Genomic DNA, 22,271 nt, shown 5'->3' on the forward strand with positions numbered 1-22,271 from the left:
CTTTTTCAAATTTTATAATCCATATTTTATTTATAAGGAAACAGGTAAAGTCACAGTTATTTCTAGGAATTCAAATCAGGAAAGGATTCCATTTTCACTGAATTTATATTACAAATAATCTGCTCCAAACATCACTTTCTAACACACGTACACGGTTACAAGTAAGAATCATTCCTGACAGTTTCTTTCAACACTTGTCAGGGTTTCGAACCATTTCAAGCCCAGTTCAGTTACGGCTAAGGATATGCTACCACTAGAACAGATTACAAATGTTAAAGTTACAGTGATGATCTGCAAAGATTGCTCCTATGCTAGAAAAATGTAATCTACTTATTACAGAAGAAGGGCAATGTATAACTCGTACAGCAAACAAATCTCTTGCTCTTAAATTTTGAACACAGTATGAAATTCAGCTCAAAAACTGGAGCCAAATATATCATCGATCTTCTACAGTCCTGTCAATAATCCAATCTCATGCTTCAGGGTCCTGAAAAAGGCTTATGTATGTCTCTTCTGAGCTCCCATTCAAGGGCTTCACAGACCTGCAATTTTTCCTATTTTGTATAGCAGGTATTGTGCTGAATCTGCCAAATTAAAAACTTTGGACTCTTTTCTTGTTTCACATTTTCTTTGAAGACAGAATTGGTTTAAGGAGCAAGTAGGAGTTGTCCTACATTAGACATATGCAATCCATGGGCTACTTTATCATTACAGCAAGTTGTTAAAAAAAGTAGCTATATCATCAGAGGAGGTCATAAAAAGAACTATTTAACACGTAATTGATATCATTTCTTGGTTAAAAGGGTCCAAATTCTGGTTCTTAACAACCATTTAATAAAAATAAAGTTATTTTTAGCTCCATATTCTATTTTCCCCATCTCTTAAATAGCAATAATAGAATATACTTCACAGGATTATTGGGAGGATTAAATATGTGTAAAAAGATCCTGGGAAAGAACATGGTGTATGGTAAATATTCAATAAATAATAACTATTAGCAGACACTGTAGTAACCGTAAGTGTATCTCAGCTAAGCACATATCAACTGCACATCCTCTAAATAATGAAGTGTGTTAAATTCTAGGAATTACTTTTTCCCTTTTCTTTTGTTTATGATATAAATTTCTTGAAAGAAAAATGACAAAGAATTTGGTATATTAATTTATAGAGGGCCTATTTTTTTTTAATTGAGAAAAATGGTAAAAGGCATTTCTTTAGCAAAGAAAACATCTTGTTTGTGGAATAAAAACCACACCAAACCAAAAACCAAAAAACTCCAAAAATGTATGGCATTGTTATGTGTCTTTGAGTCTCCTGCAACTCATCACGATCCTATGTACAACAATCCTAAACCTGCTGTATCCTGTGCCACTCTCACTGTCTCTGACACACCTACCCTCAATTCCCCAGTCACTGAATCAATCCATCTCATCAAGGGTCTTCCTCTCCTGAGCTATACCTCCAATCTCCCAGGCATGACATCCCTCTCCAAGGACTGGTTGTTTCTTGCAACATGTCCAAAGTATGTCAGACAAAGCGTGAGAATCCTTGCCCCCAAGGACCAACGTGGTTTAACCCTCTACAGGATGAATATGTTTATTCTCTTAGCAGTCTATGGTATATTCAATACTTTCTGCCAACATCACAGCTCAAAGGCATCAATTCTCCTATCATCCCTAGTCTTGTTCAGATCTCTGACTTACAGCAAGTGATTGAAAAAACCATGGCCTGTATCAGAAGCATCTTAGTCTCCAGACTGACATCGTTGCTTTTCAGTACTTTGGAGAGGTCTCGGAGAGCAGACTTTCCCCATCACAATATGTGTTTTAATTTCCTGACTGCTGGTGCCAAGAGTGTTGACTGTGGGGCCAAGCAAACTAAAGCTGTGAACAATCTCAATCTCTTCACCTTCTACCATGATGCTGCCAATTGTCCCAGTGGTGAGAATTTTTGTTTTCTTAATGTTGAACTTCAATCCATATTGAAGGCTGCAGTCCTTGACCTTCTGCAACAAGCACTTCAGGTCCTCCTAACTTTCAGCACGCAGGGTTGTGTCATGTGTCTAACACAGACTGTTGATCTTCCTCCAATTCTGATGCCACATTTCTCCTCATAATGTGCAGCCTTCTGGATAATCTGTTCTGTATATAGATTGAAAAGGTACGGAGATAGGACACATCCCTGGAATAAACCCTTCCCAATTTTGAATGATGCCGTGTTTCCTTGCTCTGTTCTGACCACTGCTTTCTGGTCTAAGTACAGTTTTCACATTAGCACAATTAAGTATTCTGGGATTCACATTCTTCTCAGAGTCAGCCACAGTTTGTCGTGATCTACACAGTCAAATGACTTTGCATAATCAATGAAACACAGACATTCCTCTGGCATTCCCTGCTTTCAGCCATTAATAATGAGTGAGTGGAATGCAAAAGTTGGGAACAGAAGCATCAGTAGTTGGAAAACATGGACTTGGTGACAGTAATGAAGCTCAAATAGAATGACAGAATTTTACATAATCAACGATTTATTCATTGCAAATACGTTGTATAAGAAACATCAATACAGGTTATACACATGGATTTCACCTGATGGTATGCATAGGAATCAGATTGATTACATCTGTGGAAAGATCCGTTGGAGAAGCTCACTATCAGTTGTGAAAATTAGGCCAGGTGCTGATTGTGGAACAGACCACCAACTACTTATAAGCAAGTTCAAGCTGAAACTAGGGAGAATGAAATAAAATCCACAGGAACCAAAATATGACCTAGAGTCTATCGCACCTGAATGTCAAAATCATCTCAGGAACAGGTTAGAGGCCTTGAACACTAATGAGTGAAGACAAGATGAGCTATGGGAGGATATCAAGAATATCATTCAGCAAGTGTATGGCATTAGATGAGATTAACATTTTTCTTTGAAAGAAATTGTATCTTTCTCTACAGGGAAGGGAATCAGAACCAACATAAAAAAATAGTGATAACAAAAATTTGTGATAAGACAAAAATAAATTCCTTACATCTTATACTATGTAAAAATACAATGGGTCTGCCCATTTTAATATAATTTAATTTTAATATATTAAAATTAGGCCTTTAGGAATATTTATGTAGACACTAGATGGCAATCTGTTAAGAGATGAAATACAAGAAATACCTGTACTTTCCAGCATTCTTTGATTCCTTTTGTGTATATAACTATAATTGTTATGTTGTTATGTTCCAGTGAATCAGGGCCTACTAACCTCCCAGCGAGTTTTCAGAAGTTATAAATCACATTGGAGATTGCCCATATTTCTCTTGAAGCATTTAAAATAGTACTAATTATATTTTTTAAAACCCCGTCTCTTTAAATGATTTAACAGGGAGCTCTGGTGGCATAGCCTGTAGGGAGCCTTGCCTTTAACTCTTAGGTAGCACCTTTCTGGTAGTTTGAATTGACAAGTGTTTCTGAGAGAAAGATGCCGTGAGATTTACAACCTTGCAAAACTCAAGGGAAGGACAGCTATGAGTTGATTCTGACTCGAAAGCAATGAGGGGATAAAACCTCCGGAACACAATTCCACTCTGCTCAGACACACACAGGGTTGCCACTGCTGGAATCACCTGAATGGGCAATCTCTTCCTGCACAATTTATAGCCTCAGAAAACTTAACTGGTGCATCAGCTATACATCAGTTCTAACTCAACAACAAGGAATCTGAGTTTATTTTCTAAATGGAAAAAGAGGATATAAGGTTTAATAAGGGTTACAGAGAATGGGACTGTCCTTGGGGTTGGGGAGAGACTGAGTAAGATGGGTTCAATAATGTATACTGCACTGAAACAGAGGAGGGAGAGAACCGTCTAAAAGAGAGATGTAACTGGGTATTTCTGTCATCACAGGAGACTAGAGCGAGGGCTGCATGGTGGAGGGGACCTGGGGGAGGGTTTGTAAAACAATGAAAGAATCTTTTCTTTTACTTTTCCATAATTTTTGGACTCATGTACTTATAACTTGTTAGTCAAATATGTGTCTTCTAGGTTGCAACACCCCATGATACATCTTGAAGGATATGTACATGTACAGCCAAGCACAATCAATAAGAGTGCATCTGAATTCCAAAATCAAATCAATCTCCATAATAGTCTATGTGTTTCCTACTGCCAAAGGGGCCCTTTAGAGTAGTGAGAGAAGATCTTCACCCTGAAACCCACAGCGTCCCTTTTCAGCAGGAAGTAGCTAAGAGAATACGCCGTCCCCTTTTCCTTATGACTCAGGGTGAAGTCTCTCTCAGGGAGGAGTGATAGGGAATGGCAAAGGATACACTGACAAAGAAGATTAATCAGAACTGGCTTTGACAAGCACTGTGGCATTTGGACAAAAACAAACTGGGAGGAGGGTAGAGAGAATAGTGCAACAATGAATGAGTGGAAGCCCAAAATCTCTGTAAATGTTTGTAAAAATTAATAAAATATAATTATAGAAAAAAAAATAAGGGTTACAGGGAAAAAAAGTAGTTAAGAGGCTAGATTCGAAGAAAGCATGGCTGGGTTAAAATCTTGCTGCTAATACTAATTATCCAGAAACGACTGGAACAGAGAACTAGCAGAAACACAAGTTGGGTTTAGATGAGGTTGTTGCACTAGGGATATTATTGCCAATGTCAGATGGATCTTGGCAGAAAGCAAAGAGTACCAAAAGAATGTCTATCTGTGTTTCATTGACTATGCAAAGGCTCTGACTGTGTGGATCACAATAAATTGTGGGTAACCTTGAGGAAAACGGGAATCTCAGAACACTTGATTGTACTTACATGAAACCTATACTTTGACCAAGAAGCAGTCCCCAAAACTGAGCAAGGAAACACTGCGTGGTTCACAATAAGAAAAGGAGTGTGTCAGGGATGCATCCTATCCCCATACTTTCTCAGTCTGAAGGCAGAACAGATCATTCAGGAGGGAGGAGCATGGCATCAAGACTGGAGGAAGACTCATTAACAACCTACGATATGCAGATAATACAGCCTTGCTTGCAGAAACTGAAGACCTGAAGCAAAAGGTCAAGGACTATAATCTTCAATATGGACTGAAGCTTAACATCAAAAAGACAGAGATTCTCACCACTGGGCCAATTGGCAGCACCGTATTAGATGGAGAAGAAATTGAGTTTGTTAGCAATTATAGCCTGCTCAAATCCACAATCAACATTCTTAACACCAGCAGTCAGGAAATCAAAAGACGAATTGCATGGGGAAAATCTGCTGTCATGGACCTCTCCAGAGTGTTAAAGAGCAAGGATGTCAGTCTAGAAACAAAAGTGTGCCTAATACAAGACATGGTCTTCTCAATTACTTGTTACCCTTCAGAGAGTTGGACAATGACTTAGGATGAAAGAAGAAGAATAGATGCCTTCGAGCTGTGGTGCTGAAGAAGAAAGAGTCTTGAACATACCATGGACTACAAAGAAAACAAGTAAATCTGTCTTGGAGAGAATGAAACCAAGTTTCTCCTAGGAGGCTAGAATTGTGAAGTTCCATCTCATACCTGGGGCATGTGGCCAGGAGGGACCAATCGTTGGAAAGGGACATGATGCTTGGAAGAGTGTGGACAGCGCAGGATAGGAAGACCCTGGATGAGACGGACTGATATAGTGACTGGGGCAATGGGGGTCTGTGTCAGAATTAGTGAGACTGGCTCAGGACAGGGAAGTGTTTAGAGCTGCTGTACATAGGGTTGCTATCCATCAGAGGGGACTCAACCATTAATATTCTATGACAAGTTTGGGAGCAGGCGTGGCTCCACTTCCTAAACAATATGCCTCTGGAAACTAATAGCTGTAGAGGGGCTTCAGGCCTTTTGTTCATAGGGTCATTAGTAGTCGTACTTGACTCCAAAGCAATTAACAACAACAACAACAACAACAACAACAACAACAACAACACTTATTAGTGATCTCTGGTGACTCAGTGGTAATAAACTATGCTGCCAACACAAAGGTACATGGTTCATATCCACCAGCTGCTCTATAGGATAAAGGTGGGCAATACTGTCTTTTCTTGTGCAATTTTACTGCCTCTGAAAACCCAATAAATGGGTTGGTTCAGACATAATGGTAACATAATAACAACTATTTATTTATTAATGTAGTGATAATTATGCTTAATTAACATCTATTTGAGGTAGTTACGGCCAAAGCTAAAAATGGAGCAGGGGGTATAATTTAGAAATAAAGCCTATAGAGTGCTTGGACTCATTTTAGCACATAATAAAGGAATAAGTATTAGTTATAATGGTCATCACTATTGTTGTCAACATGATTTGGGAAAGAGCTGCACCACTTGCTTCAAGTAATTTCAGGAGCTGATAGCACAAACATTTTATAGGACTTATCCTTAAGTAAAAGAATTCTATGAACTCGTCTGGAGGAAACGAATAGGTGAAGAGATTTAAATATACAAATGTGTTCATTTGACCCCACAATTTCACTAGTAGGAATATACCCTAAAGAAAACAGGGTTGCTACCCAAAAAGATGTATGAACATCCATGTTTATTATTGTGTTATTCACAATAGCAAAGACATGAAAGCAACCTAAGTGCTCATCAACAAATTAATGGATAGAAAAATTAGGGAGCTCTGGTGGCCTAGTGGCAAGAAGCTGTACTGCAATCCAAGAGGTAAGCGGTTCAAATCCACCAGATGCTCTGCTAGAGGGGGGAGAGGGCAATCTCCTTCTGTACCAATCTGATCTGATTTGACGGTACACATACAAAATAATAAAATTAAATATTAAAAAAAAACCCCAAAATCCAAACTAGGGTATCTTCACATCATGGAGCACTATGCAGCATCGAAAAACAATAAACTCATAAAATAGTACACAACATGCATGGCCCTGGAAGACATTATGCTGAGTGAAATATCTAAGTGACAAAAGGACAAACACTGCACAATACACCACTGTTATAAAACAGGACTGCCATAGGGTCCGGGGGAAACTAAGAAAAGAGGGGATGAATAATGAACACTGCATTGGAACAGATGAAAAAAAGAATTATTTAAAATATATGATTAGGCATTATTTGTATGACAACAGTCCAGAATAAGAGGTGCACAGCAAAGTGGACTAGGAAAGAAGGGAGGAAATCATGCAACAATGAATGAGTATGAGGATGTAGGGATGAAAACAATGGATGAATGAAAAGCCAACTTTTCTGTAAACTGTTGTTAAAATCACAATTTTAAAAAACGCCTACAATATGAATCTCTAAAATGCTTGTAATATTTCCCTCTTACAAAGAAAAACTCAAACTCAAGGAAGTGAAGTAATGTGCAAAGGTCACAAGAGCATATATCAAGGTAGAAATTGTATCGTGTATGTCTTGTTTATAAAACTTGCCTTTTTCCTTACATAGAAATTAGAAAAACACCTTGCTGTTTTCTTCTGATGTCACTATTTTTCTTTTTAACCAGCTTGTTACCTGCCGACTACTGCTTCGTCAACATGTATAAGTCATATCAATATAAAACAAATGGTTACCAATATATTTGTAAAACTCTTCTTCATTGTGAAATCAAAACAAAAGCTTTCCAATAATCACTGAATTGTAAAAAAAAAAACAATTTAAAAACCTCTAAGATGAAAATTATTTCTACTTTAAAAACCACTAAAAAGGGGGGGAAAGGCTTAAATCTATTTTAAGTAGATATTCTGCCACTTAACTATGTCCCGATTAGGCCTGATGACAAATCCTCTTATTTCACTTACGACACCCAACAGAGTGTGGAAACCATAGAACAGTATCATTGATTTCACATGCAAGCAAGATTCTGCTGAAGATTATCCAAAAACGACTGGAACAGCACATCAGCAGAGAACTGCCAGAAGTCAGGGCTGGGTTTAGAAGGGGTTGCGGAAATAGGGATATTGTAGCTAATGTTAGATGCATCTTGGCTGAAAACAGAGAATACCAGAAGAAGGTCTATCTGTGTTTCATTGATTATGCAAAGGCACTTGACTGTGTGGATCATAACAAACTGTGGCTGACTCTGAGAAGAATTGGAATCCCAGAACACTTGATCGTGCTAATGCGAAACCTATACTTGGACCAGGAGTCAGTCTTCAGAACAGAGCAAGGAAACACTGCATAGTTCAAAATTGAGAAGGGTGTAGGCCAGGGATGTGTCCTGTCTACATACCTTTTCAACCTGTATGCAGAACAGATTATCTGGGAGGCTGGGCTCTATGAGGAGAAGTGTGGGGTTAAGACTGGTGGAAGATCTATCAACAATCTACGATAAGCAGATGACACAACCCTGCTTGCTGAAACTGAGGAGGACCTGAAGCTCTTGCTGCAGACGGCCAAGGACTGTAGCCTCCAATATGGATTGAGGCTCAATGTCAAAAAGACAAAGATTCTCACCACTGGGCCAACTGGCAGCATCAGGATGGATGGTGAAGAGATTGAGATTGTTCACAGGTTTAGTTTGCTTGGCTCCACAGTCAACACTTTTGGCACCGGTAGCCAGGAAATTAAAAGGCGTATTGCAATGGGCAAGTCTGCTGTTAGGGACCTCTTCAAAGTACTGAAAAGCAACGATGTCAGTCTGGAGACTAAGGTGCATCTGAATACAGGCCATGATCTTTGCTATGACTTGTTATGCATCAGAGAGTTGGACAATTACCAAGGAGGATAGGAGAATTGATGCCTTTGAGCTGTCGTGCTGGAGAAGCGTATTCAGAGTACCATGGACTGCTAGGAAAACAACAACATCAGGAAGACAAAGATTCTCACCACAGTACCTATTGGCAGCACCATGATAAATGGAGACGAGATAGAGGTTGTAACAATTTCTGCTTGTTTGGCTCCACAGTCAGTATTCTTGACACCAGCAGTCAGGAAATCAAAAGATGCTGTCAGGGACTTTTAGAGTGCAAAAGAATGATGATGTCAGTATGGAAACTAAGGTGAATCTGATCCAGGCCATGGTTTTCTCTGTTGCTTGGTATGCATCAGAAAGTTGAATATTGAATGAATAAGGATGAATTGATGCCTTTTAAGTTGTGGTATCAGAGAAGAGTATTGCATATACCATGGACTGCCAAGAAAACTAACAGGTTTGTACAGGAGAGAGTGAAAACAAGTTGCTCTTTGGAGGCAAAAATTTTAATGCTCTATCTCATGTGCTTTGGGCATGTGGCTAGGAGGGACCAGTCCTTGGAGAAGAGCATCATACTTCAAAGACTAGAGGGACAATGAAATAAAGAAAAAGCCACTAATAAAAACAACAAGCGAGGTGTGTGCAGGAGGGGGCGGGTGGGGAAGGATCACTGGCAAGATCCTGAGGTGAGGCTTGTGCGCCCACCTCGCCCTGGCCCCCAGCGCCCACTGGGTCGGCCTGGCCCAGCCATGATCAAGACGATCCTCATTTTCAACAACCACGGGAAGCCGCGGCTCTCCAAGTTCTACCAGCCTTACAGTGAAGATACACAACAACAAATCATCAGGGAAACATTCCATTTGGTATCGAAAAGATATGAAAATGCTTGTTATTTCCTAGAAGGAGGATTGTTAAAAGGAGGATCTGACAACAAACTGATTTATAGATATTATGCAACATTATATTTTGTCTTCTGCGTGAATTCTTCAGAAAGTGAACTTGGCATTTTAGATCTAATTCAAGTATTTGTGGAAATGTTAGACAAGTGTTTTGAAAATGTCTGTGAACTGGATTTAATTTTCCATGTAGACAAGGTTCACAATATTCTTGCAGAAATGGTGATGGGGAAATGGTATTAGAGACCAACATGAATGAGACTGTTACACAAATTTGATGCACAAAATGAACTGGAGAAATCTGAGGCTGGCTTGGCAGGAGCTCCAGCCCGTGCTGTATCAGCTGTAAAGAATATGAATCTTCCTGAGATCCCAAGAAATAGTAACATTGGTGACATCAGTATAAAAGTGCCAAACCTGCCCTCTTTTAAATAAAAAATGTAAAAGGCTACTCCCAGGTAAAATCCAGGGGGCAAAGTCATCCAAGTTTACCATGCAGTTGTTTACCAAAAATAGAGGAGAGTCTTAACTTTTTGCTCTTGGATTTAAGTCAAGGTACTGTACAGAAACTGTAAAATCCATATGTGAAGATCAATGTTGCTTTTCTTGCTCAGTGATTTTAAAGAAATTGAACAGTTTCCGTGTGATTTTTTTTTTCTTTTCTAAACTGCATTCCTATGCCCACCTAAGGCATTCCTCTTACATATTGGCTACTACAGTATTTTGAAAGTGTTTGAGGTATTTCTTTAATTATGTACAACTCCCAATGTTGGTGTTTTGAATGGATCACAAGTACAGCATTCCTTAATTCTTTCTGCTATTTGTCATAATTGTTATTTAAAAAACCAAGTATGTATTGCACGAAAACATTCTGACCTTTTTCTCTTGGTTTAAATAAACTCCAAGGTAACTGGACTTATGAAGCACTTTTCTGTTTACCTGGTATCTACTTTAGCAATATTTTTTTTATGTCCTTCTGACTCAACAAAAAAAAGTATATTTTATCACTGTTAGAAAAAAAATAACAAGCAAAAGAAAATCACAAAGTAGTCTCTAATCAACATAAAAAACGTATGGACTGAGATGTACGTTACTGTTACATGCCATCAAGTGACAAAGTGACCCAAGTGATAATAGACCAGAACTGTATCCTATCCTGTGCCATCGTCATCATCTCTGGTACAATGCAGCCCATAGCAACAGTTATTGTGTTAATCCACCTTATTAGGCGTCTTCCTCTCTTTAGTTGACCCTTCTTCTTTTCAAGCATGATGTCCTTTTCCAATGAACAGCCTCTTCAAGCACTGCATCTAAAGCATGAGAGACAGAACTTTGTCTTCTTAGCCTTCAAGGAGCACTCTGGCTGCACTTTTTCCTGCCATTTGTTCCTTTGGCAATCCATAGGATACTCAGCAGATACTCAGCACTTCTCTCCAGCACAACTCAAAGGCATCAATTCTTCTTCTATCATGTTTATTCACAGTCCAGATCTCTGATGTGTAGCTGAAAGGCCATGGCTTAAATCAGGTGCATCTTAGTCTTTAAGCTAACACAGCCAAATCCGTGATTAGAAAGAAATCTATCAATTCTCAGTGAGTACAGATGAATATAGACTGGCAAAAGAACAAACAAATCGTTCTTGGAGAAAGTGCAACTTGGATGTTCCCTAGAGATAAGGATAGTGAGACTTTGTCTCACATATTTTGGGCATTTGTTAGGATGACCCATTCTTTGGAAAGAGACAGCAGCATGCTTGGAAAGGTAGAGAAGTCAGCAAAAGAGGGGAGAACCCTCAAGGAGTTGGACTGACACAATAACTGTAACAACGGGCTCAAGTACAGAGATGATGAGAGAGGCACAGGACAGGTCAGGGTACAGATGAGATGTTCAAAGGATCCCTATGGGTTGTAGTGGATTTGACAGCACCTAACAACAACAAATGATTACAATGCATGGGGGGGGGTGGGGTGAGAGTAAAACCAAAGATCTGAGTCTTCTTCAAAAGACTAGATTTCAAACCAAACCAAACAAACAAAAAATAAGTTTAAAAAAAATCAAATGGAAGACAAACAATAGGAACAAAGGGGGGAGGCTAGCTTTTGATTTTAGAGGCATAGCACTCCCTGATCTCAAAATTCACTACACAGTTTTAACGACCAAAGCAGCATTGGTCAATGCTGTCATTGGGACAATGACAGGCACACAGACCAATGGAACAGAATTAAGAACCCAGCAATTAACCCAGGGTCAACTATATTTGTAGCAAAACCTATCAGATGGGGAAACAACATTGTCTTCAACAAAATGAATTGCTACCTGCAGAAAGCTGAAGCAGGATTCATCTCTCAGACTATACACAAAAATCAACTCAAGGAAGATCATAGACCTAACCCAAACCCAAAAAAGGTTCTAAGACACAAAATGGGACCAAACTTAGAAGGCCTAGCCTATGGTATAAATAGGCTGACAGAGACAGCAGAAATGGACAAATGGGAAAGGCTAACCTCTCTGAATCGAACCTTCTAATGATTTAAGTCCCAGTGCACATCAAAAATTTCTTCCAACAGGGTGAAAAGAAAACCTACTCAATGGGAAAAAAACACTTGGCATTGCAATCCCTAAGGCACGTGGTTTGAATCCACCAGATGCTCCAAGAGAGAAGGATGAACAATCTCCTCCCATGTGATTCAGTGCCTCTGAAAACCTGCCGGAGGGTAAACTATAGGTTGTTTCCAACTTGCTGGTACATAAACACAATAATGCCATCTTAGACAAGGGTCTCATAGCAAAAGTTTATAGAATACTATAGGGCTAACACAAGAAAAAGACTGATAACCCAATTACATCATGGGCAAGGGACATGGAAAGACTTTTTACAGAGAGATTCAGTTGGCCAACAGACACATGAAAACATGCTCAACATCACTGGCAATAAGACGGATGCAAATCAAAACCATAATGAGATACCATCTCACTCCAGCAGCAGTGGCAAAGTTTAAAAGGACAGCAAGTAATAAATGTTGGAGAGCAAGTGGAGAGACTGGAACTCTCTCATACACGACTGGTGACATTGTGAAATGGTACAATCACTGTGGATGGCAGGTTGGCGTTACATCAAAAAGCTAATTAACAAATTCCATATGACCCAGCTATTTCACTGCTAGGAATATACATCAAGGAAATTAGACAAAAACAGAAATTTGTACACCAATGGCACAACAGCATTATTTACACCAACAACAAAATGCAAACAGCTCAAAGATCCATCAACACATGAATGGATTGAGAACTGTGGCACATTTATATAACGGAATACTATGCAACACTTTGGCAACAATGATTTTTAAAAATACTACATAACATTATTATTGTAAAACGAGAAGGATAACTAGTAAGATGTACATGGAAGTCCAAGGGGAAATGGGAGGGAGTTGGGTGGTTGAAAATAGGGAGGGAGTAAATCACAGGGTCAAAGAGTCTGGTGGGCATGGATAGTGAAGGAATTAGGAACCATCCAGTGGGGACCTAAAATTTGGATTAATAGCAGGCATAGCACTATTTGTTTCTATATAACATAACTGTGTATGTTGAAAAATCCAAAGGCATTTATCTCCAAAGCAAGAGAACTAAGTTGTTAAAAAGAATTGAACAAGGTCACAAATACAGAAAGAAATTCTATTTCTATACAGAATTGAATTGGAAAATAAAAATTTTAACTATCATTTATCTAAGATACAGCAAGCAAGTTAATTCTGATTCATAGTGACCCTAAGAAGGCCCTTTTTTTGTTCTGGAGGAATGGCTAGGTGATGGACTCAAATAGCCAAACTTTCTGCTAACACCACAATATGTTATACAGTATGTAATCAGAACATTTTAAAAACACAATACTTTAAAATTAGGAAAAGCCACTTAAGATGTCTTCATCTTAAATTATAAAATATTGATGTTGTAGTTGTTTTTATGTACTGTTGAGCTGACTGCAACATACAGCAAACCTCTGCACTATAGCTCTGAACCCTCGCCTATTATGAGCCAGTTTCACTGTCTCCGACAAACCTACCTCCATTATCCCAGAAGAAAGTTTAAGGACTTACACTACCAGATATCAAGATTTACTTTAAGTGTGGTGCTGGCCAAAGTACAAGTTTAACAACAGGGAAAAAATTGGTAACTGAGAAACAAATTCACACATACAAGTCAATTTTATTTTTAAATAGAGGTGGTACCAAGTAATTAAAGAAAAATCTTTTTCTTGTATGGTGTTAATACAGATAAAATTAAACTTAAGATACCAATTTCACATCATGCTCAAAAAGAAAAGCTGCACCACAGAATAAAATACTAAAATGAAAACTAGTTTTTATAAAATAGACTATTCATTACCTTAATTAATATAATCAAATATTTCCTAAAAATTTCTGAGATCATGAGGATGGTGCAGAACAGGGCATGGTTTAGAGTCACTGTGTCACAGCTGACTCAAAAAGCACCTAACAATAATACATAAAATAGGGAGATCTTACAGTGAACTCTGTAGGAAACTGTGCAGCTAGCCCACAGGCAGTGCCTCCTATTAGTGGGTACCAGTAGCTCTGCAGATAGCAGTCACCCCAAGGGTGAATGATAGGCATGTTTCTTCCATGTAATTTCCAAACACAGAAAACCCACTGGATGATCATTTATGAGTTGCTGCCAAATCAACAGCAATGAGCGAGTTGAGATGTTTTTGGTGTTTTTTTTTAAAGTAAGATATATATATATATATATATATATGACTTACTAAAATTGCTGGTCTTCAAGACATCATTAAGAACAAGCCAAAGACTAGGAGAAAATACTTAAAGTATACTTATCTGGCAAAGGATGTATACTAAGAATCTAAGAAGACTGTCTACAAATCAGTGAGAGCAAATAATACAATTGAAAAAACTGCCTAATGTAATACACACACACACACACACACACCACCAATAAAGGAAACAGTTCTTTACTTCCTTAATCATATAGTTATGTGTCACCCAGTTTATTTCTATTGCTCCTACGAGAAAAAAATGAATTGTCCCATATGGTTTCCTATGTTGTACTCTCTATTGTTGTTAGTTGCCTTCAAATTAAGTATCACTCCTAACAACTCCACAAACAACAGATCTGAAGCCTGTCCTCTTCTGTGTTATCCTCATCATCTCTGGCACACTTGGGAGCACTGTTGCAGTCATTGTGTCAATCCATCTGAGAGTCTTCTCTTTCACTGACCCTCCATCTTTCTAAGCATTATGTCTCTTTCCAAGGAACAGACTCTCTTTGCAATATGCCCAAAATATGAGAAGCTTCACTATCTTTGCCTCCAAGAAGCACATGACTGCACTTTTCCTACAACATGTCTGTTCCCTCTTTTGACAGTCCGTGAAACATTTAGTTGTCTTCTCCAACACCACAACTCAAAAGGCATCAATTCTTCTGTCATCCTTATTCCCTGTCTACCTCTCAGATCATACCAAGTGATTGAAAAGGTCATAGACTGAATCAGGTACATTTTAGTTTCGAACTGACATAATTGTTTTTTGAAAGTGAACTTACTCAAGGCAATACTTATACCCTGATGTCCTGAATGCTAGTGCCAAGAGTGCATGTTTTGTCAGTGTTGGACTGTAAAATTTGGTAGAAATCCTCAATTTTCTCGCTGTTGGCTTTAGTTGCTGCTATAGATATTTGAGCAATAGTCATATTAATAGGTCTTCTTCCTTGTGTGTGTATAGTCTCCTATTACTCTCAACATTGTAGTTTAGGACAGATCTTGGAATTACCTTTTAAACAATGAATACAATACTATTCTTCCTCAGGTTTTCATTCCCAGCATGGGAACTCATATGATTATCTGATTCAAAGTGGCCCATGCCAGTCTATCTGTTTATTAATACCTAGAATGTCCATCTTCACAAGTTCATTTCCTTTTTTACAACTTCTAGTATTCTCCAACCATACCTCATACATTCCATGCTCTAATTATTAATGGCTGTTTGCAGCTCTTTCTCATTTTTTAGTTTCAACTAAGAGTAACTCTATGTGTAACAGAATGAAGCACTGCCAAGTCCTGTGCCATTCTCACAACTGTTGCTACGTTTGAACACACAGCCACTCTGTCAGTCCATCTGGAAGATCTTCCTTTTTTGCTGACTATCAAACATAATGCCCCTCTCCAGGGACTTGTCCCACCTGACATCTTAAGTTTATATGACATAGTCTCACCATACTCTTCTAAGGAACATCCAAGCTGTACTCATTCTCCGCTGTCTTCAAGATGCTGTAGTCACATGTGAATGCATTACCTTGAGAGTCTTTTTCCTCATCCACTAACCCTCTACTTTTCCAAGCATGATATCCTTCTTGTACTTGCCTTTCCTGCTAACATGGCCACCCTATATGAAATGAAATCTTACCATCTTTGCCTATCTATAACAGTCAGGCTGTATTCTTTTAAGATAGATTCTGTTTGTTATTATGGCAGACCACGGTGTATTAAATACTCTTCACAAGACTACCATTCAAAGGAAGATTCTTCTTTGGTCTTCTTTATTCATTAAGCATAGGAAGGAAATGAAAATATTATGGCTTGGATCAAGAGTACTTTAGTCTTTAAACTGCCTTCCATGTTTCTTAGCACTTTGAAGAGATCTGTGACAGCAAATTTTCCCAATGTCAAACATTTAACTTTTTTTTTTTACTGCTTTTATTATGAGTGTCGATTGCAGATCAGTGACAACATATATCTTTTCTCCATTAATCATAATACTGTTTACTGGTTCAGCTGTAGGGCGAAGTCCAAAGACCTCCAGGTGTGATATAGAATGGTGGCTATATATTACCAGAGGAAGTCCAGAAAAGACAGCAAAGCTGTTGATATAGCTTTGGCATCTCTACCAACCCACTTCACTACCATCAGAATTAAGTCAAGGTAACCTTATGTATGTCAGAGTAGAACTATGTTCACAGAGTTTTCAATAGCTGTGTGAGAGACTATAGACTACCAGGCCTTTCTTTTGAAGCATCTCTTCATAGAATTAAATAATCAGCTTTTTGGTTGGCAGGCAAGCAAGTTAGCCAACCTGCACCACCCAGGAACTTATACTCCCAAACAAGATGTGTTTAAAACCTCCCTAGGCTCTTACTCACCCTTTAAGCCTGAAACAAAACTCACCCCTGTGACTCAACTTTCAGCCAAACAAGAGAAAAGTCTACATGGTGATAACACCAGGAAAGTACTTACTCAGAACAATCAACCATACAAGATCAAAAGAGCAGCATTTGTACAGGGCTAAGGCTCAGAAGACAGGAAGGGGTAGGAGAGAGGATTAATGGAAACAGGAACGATAGGAATGAAGTGAGAGCAGTTTGGTTATACTGTGAGTACTGTACTTATAAAATAAAATGTGTATGAATGATTGAATGGAAAACCAATCTGCTGAATAAACTTTCAAATAATAAAAGAGAGAGTGAGCACGCAAGAGTGAGATTGAGAGAGAATGCACACACACACACACACACACACACACACACACACACACACAAAAACCCCAACAAAAACAAAATCTCCTTAGGGATAGATTTTCCTAAGCAAAAAAGTGTTAGCCGTTTTCCTGAAAATAATATTTTCTGTAATAGTAATAGTTCTGTAATAGTTTTTAGTATATTCTCTGTGGAGGAACTGGATTACAAGATTAAGATTGCAGTAAGAAGAGAGGTGGGGAGAGACAAAAAGAATACACCAAAGCTATCTGATTCTTGGAGGGTCATTCTTTAATCAGCTTCAACTCTCTTGGGAAAAGTGGTTGAGATAGGTATTTTCCCCCTAAACCTAGGAAAGCTTTCTAGGACTCTACTTTTATTCAAATACAGGTTTTATGTACAGAATTAGCTAAGTTAAGGTATGTCACAAAAAGGACTGGTGGAACAATGCATAACTCCTTGAACTGTTAACCAAAAGGTTGGTGGTTCAAATTCATAAGTGATTTGGTTACAGAAGATGTTTACAGCCTCCTCCTATAAAGATTAAGTCTTGGAAACCAAATGGAAGGTCACTGTGAGTTGGACTCAACAGCAGAGGGTGGGGTATCTTATGCTTTCTTCTTTCTTCAAGCTATTAAAATATCTTTCTATAAAAGCACCCAAGGAAAAGTACCTTTGGTCTATCCTCGTTTTAAAAGTAAGAAAATAAAGGTCTTGGAAAGGTTAAGTGCCACACAAATATGTAATAGTTTAGTTGAAATAAGATCCCAGATTATAAAACCAATATCAAAGCTGTAATTTAACTCCCTATGCTCAGTATCATGATGGATGATGAAGAGACTGAGATTGTTGACAGCTTCAGTTTGCACAGTCGACACTCTTGGTACCAGAAGCCAGGAAATTTAAGATTAATTGCATTGAGAAAGTCTGCTCCCAGAGACCTCTCCAAAGTACTGAAGAGCAATGATATCAGTCTGGAGACTTAAGGTGCGCCTAATCCAGGCCATGGTCTTTGCAATTATTTGCTATGCATCAGAGAGCTGGACAATGACTAGGGATGACAGAAGGAGAGTTGATGCCTTTGAACTCTGGTGTTGGAGAAAAGTACTGGATACACCATGGACTGCTTAAGAGAACAAACAAGTTCATCCTAGAGAGGGTGAAGCCAGGCTGCTCCTTGGAGGCAAGGATTCTGAAGCTTCATCTGACATACTCTGGACATGTTGCAAGGTAAGATGAGTCCTTGGAGAGAGACGTCATGCTTGGGAGGGTGGAGGGACAGCTCAGGAAAGGAAGGCTCTCAAAAAGATTGATTCAGTGACTGGGGTAATGGGGATGGATGTGGTGAAGACAATAAGATTGGCAAGGGATAGAGCAGGATTTAGGGCTGCTATGAGTTGCAGGTGACTTGATGGCACATAACCACAACAACAATGCTCAGTACTCAAAAGACAGTACTTGCACAGACAGTACGACTATTTAAGGATTTTAATTAATGCTGACTTATTTTTAATAGATACTTAACTATTGTGTACTGTAAAATGACCTTGAGTTCTCAGATACACAGCAAGTGACTGAAAAGTCCATGGCCCCTATCAGGCCTACCAAGTTCTAATATCTTTTCTCCTCAATAATTTGGAGAGGTTCCTAATTTTAGACTTTCCCAGTGCAATATGTCTCCTGATCTTCTGACAGCTGGTACAAGGGGTGTGGACTACAGATCCAAGTCAGGAAGTAACTGACAGTTTTAATCTTTTCTCTATCTATGAAGATGTTTCTTATCTGTCCAGTGGTGAGAATTTTTGTTCTCTTAACATTGGCATGTGACCCATATTGAAGGCTGTAGTCTTTGATATTCTTCAGTAAGAGCTTTAAATTCTCTGCACTTTCAGCAATTAAGGTGTGTAACAGAGATTGTTGATGAGTCTTCCTCTGAACCTGATGCCACATTCTTCATTTTAAGATCCAGCTTCTCAAATGATTTGCTCAGCATACAGACTTAACAGATATGGAGAAAGCCTACCACTCTGACACAAATATTTTCTGATTTTAAACCACCGTGTTCCTTTGTGCTGCTATTGCAAAAAGCTTTTTCTCACTTGCTGTGGGCCTGTTGAAAGGAGAGGTTATTGTTTGGAGAGGGACATCATGCTTGGAAAGGTTGAGGTTTGGCAAAAGGAGGAGACCCTTAACCAGATGGCCTGACACAGTGGCTGAAGCACTGGGCTCAAGCACGTCAGAGATTGTGTGTGGATGACACAGGATAAGGCAGGATTCAGATCTGTTGCTCAGAAGGTGGCTATGGATTGTACTCAACTCAATGACACCTAACAACAACAACAACAACTACAACAGAACGAACTTTGTCAGATATCACCAACTGAAGTAATCCTGTGTATTTCAAATGCAGTATAAGCTCTATTAGGTTTTTCAAAATTTTACAAAAATACGTAAGACTACTATTATGGTTGGGGACATTTTTTGTTTCTTTTTTTTAAGGTAAAATAGGGAGTTCTGGTGGCCTACTGGTCAGAAGCTGCGCTGCAATCAAAGATACGCTGTTCGAGCCTATCAGCTTCTTGCTCAGGGTGGGGAGTAGGGAGATGGGCAATCTCCTCCTATTTACTGCCTCTGAAAACCAGCTGAAGGGAGGGTCAGCTGTGGGAAGGTTCCAACTTCACAGTACACAACAACATGGAACCAAGGCATTAAAAAAAAACACCAACAACAAACACAAGTTTAAAAGCCTCATTTCTGCTAACTGGTTTTGAGCTCATGATAGTTGTTTTAATTCTGGCAATAATTACAGACTTATTTACTTATCTACTCCTAATTTTAAATATAAATAAGCTGTAACACTTGAGCCTAATCCAGCTGACTGATTGTAGAAATAAAGTTTTATTTGATTAAAAAATATATATAAAGTATATAATGCTGACTCACATTCCTGATTCTAAGCCATGCAGTGTTACCCTGTCCTGTTCAGAGAGTAGATTTTTGGTCTGCATAAAAGTTTTATATGTGCACAATCAATTCTGGGAGTCTCATTCTTCTCAATGTTAGCCATAGTTTATGATCCACACAATCACATTCCTTTGCATAATCATTAAGAATGTGGTATCAGGAACAAAGGAAGACTAATCAACAATCTATATTATGGAAATACAAACTTGTTCACAGAAAGTAAAGATAATCTGAAACACTTGCTGTAGATCAAAGCCTTAAGTATCAATTACATCTCTACATGAACAAAGGAAAAATCCTCATTACTAAACCAACAGGCAACATCATGACTAATGCAGAAATATTGAAATTGTCCACAATTTCATTTTACTTGGATCCACAGTCAATATCCATAGTACCAATAGTTAAGAAAACAAAAGATGTGCTCTATTGGAGAAACATGCTGTCAAAGACCTCTTCAAAGTGCTAAAGAGCAAGTGTATCAGTTTAAAGTCTAAGTTGTACTTGGTCAAAACCATGGTATCTTTAATTGCTTTATTTACAACTGAAAGTTGAAGAATGAATAAGGATGGTGGAAGAATTGATGCCTCTGAATTGTGGTGCTGGAGAAGAGTACTGAGTATCTCATGAACAAGTCTGTTGGAAGAAATAGCATCAGGGTGCTCCTTAAAGGCAAAGATGGTGAAATGTTGTCTCATATACTTTTGGTATGTTGTCAAGAGAGTTCAGTCCTTGGAAAAAATATCAGGCTGGGGAAAGGTGGAGGTCAAGACAGGAAGACCCTCAAAAAGATGGACTGACACAGTGACTGTAACAATAAGCTCAAGCAATAAAAAGATCATGAGTATGGTGCATGAGAAGGTAAGGGTTTTCCAGAATGAAGGCTGCATAGTGGGGTGGAAGAGGAGGGAGGGGACTGTATAACAATTAAAGAATTTTTCTTTTACTTTTAAAAGAGAAGCGCGAACTTGGGGAGGAGTGGGCAGGGTGAAAAGTGCAACAATGAATGAATGGAAATCCAAAGTCTCTGTAAATGTTCATTAAGATTAATAATAATAAAAAAAGACAAAAAAAATAGAAGGTACAGTTTAAATGTGTTCTTCACAGGGTTGCCTTGAGTTGAAGTTAACTTGGAGGCACCTAACAAGTAGCATTAAACTTTCTGATCTGTTTGTATCTATTGTATCTAAAGAACTTATCTTAGTTATAACTTAACTGAATCTATTGTATCTAAAGAACTTATCTTAGTTATAACTTAACTGAGTTTTATGTCCTAATTGAAGAGACTTGATACTGGTCAAAATTTTGTGCCTCGGTTAGACACAGTTCTCTCATAAGTTCTAAGATGAAGTGCTTATGTTTCTTCTTTATCATGCTAATGACAATGAATGTGTATTATCAGCTACCTGTGACAATGGCTAAGAAATAGACTGATGAGGATGTGCACAGTGCTGGACAGGATTGACAGTCCTAGCTATTCTGGAAGATAGTTGTCAGTTTTAAGATAAACATAGCCTTACTATATGAGTTAGCAATCCCACTTCTTAGAACTAACAAGCTAAAACCAAACCAAACTCACTGCATCAAACTGAGTTTGACTCCACAGTGGCAAATCTTTATGAACACAGATTACCTCATCTTCCTCCCACCAAGCAGCTGGTGGGTCTGAACTGTTAGCTTTTTTGTTGACAATCAAATACCCTACCTGCAGCGTCATTAGTGCTCCCTTTGGACCATAGCAGACTAAAAATTTTAGAAGTAGGAGTGTCATTCACTTATTAAATGCTTCTGGCAACTCTATGAACTTAGAGAAACGACAATAGTTACAGGGTTATGGTCTTTTATTCATAGGGCCGCTATGAGTTGTGCTCAACTCTACAGCACTTAACAGTAACAGACTAAAAAAACAATCAATGTTGATAGAAAAATCTGTATATGAATGCCAATAACAGCTTTATCGATAAGTGCTAACATTGGAAAACAGCCCTGATTTCCAGATTAATGGAAAAATAAACAGTGATATATCTATATAATGGATTATTATTCAGTAATAAAACAAATAACCATTTATGAACAAGTTAGGTGAATTTCAAACGCATGATGCTAAGAAGTGAGCCTCAATAGGTCACATATTTTATGATGCTAAGTTTAAGACATCTTGAGAAAAAATAACAATGAAGGAGAGCAGATCACTGGTTGCTAAAAAATTTAGGGCCAATGCAATTATTCCTTTTCTTGATTTTTGTTATATGAATCTGTATTT

At 38.4% G+C, this 22,271-nt stretch overlaps 1 protein-coding gene across 2 annotated transcripts in view; it reads right to left on the reverse strand.

Annotated features, from left to right (window-relative positions):
* PKN2 (protein kinase N2) overlaps window positions 1-22,271 on the reverse strand; it is a 103,697-nt gene that overhangs the window by 51,247 nt on the left and 30,179 nt on the right. The gene's annotated exons all lie outside the window — the stretch shown is intronic.

Source organism: Elephantulus edwardii, unplaced genomic scaffold, assembly GCF_000299155.1.
Source record: "Elephantulus edwardii isolate Elephantulus edwardi_28Jun2011 unplaced genomic scaffold, EleEdw1.0 scaffold00224, whole genome shotgun sequence".
Taxonomy (NCBI): domain Eukaryota; kingdom Metazoa; phylum Chordata; class Mammalia; order Macroscelidea; family Macroscelididae; genus Elephantulus; species Elephantulus edwardii.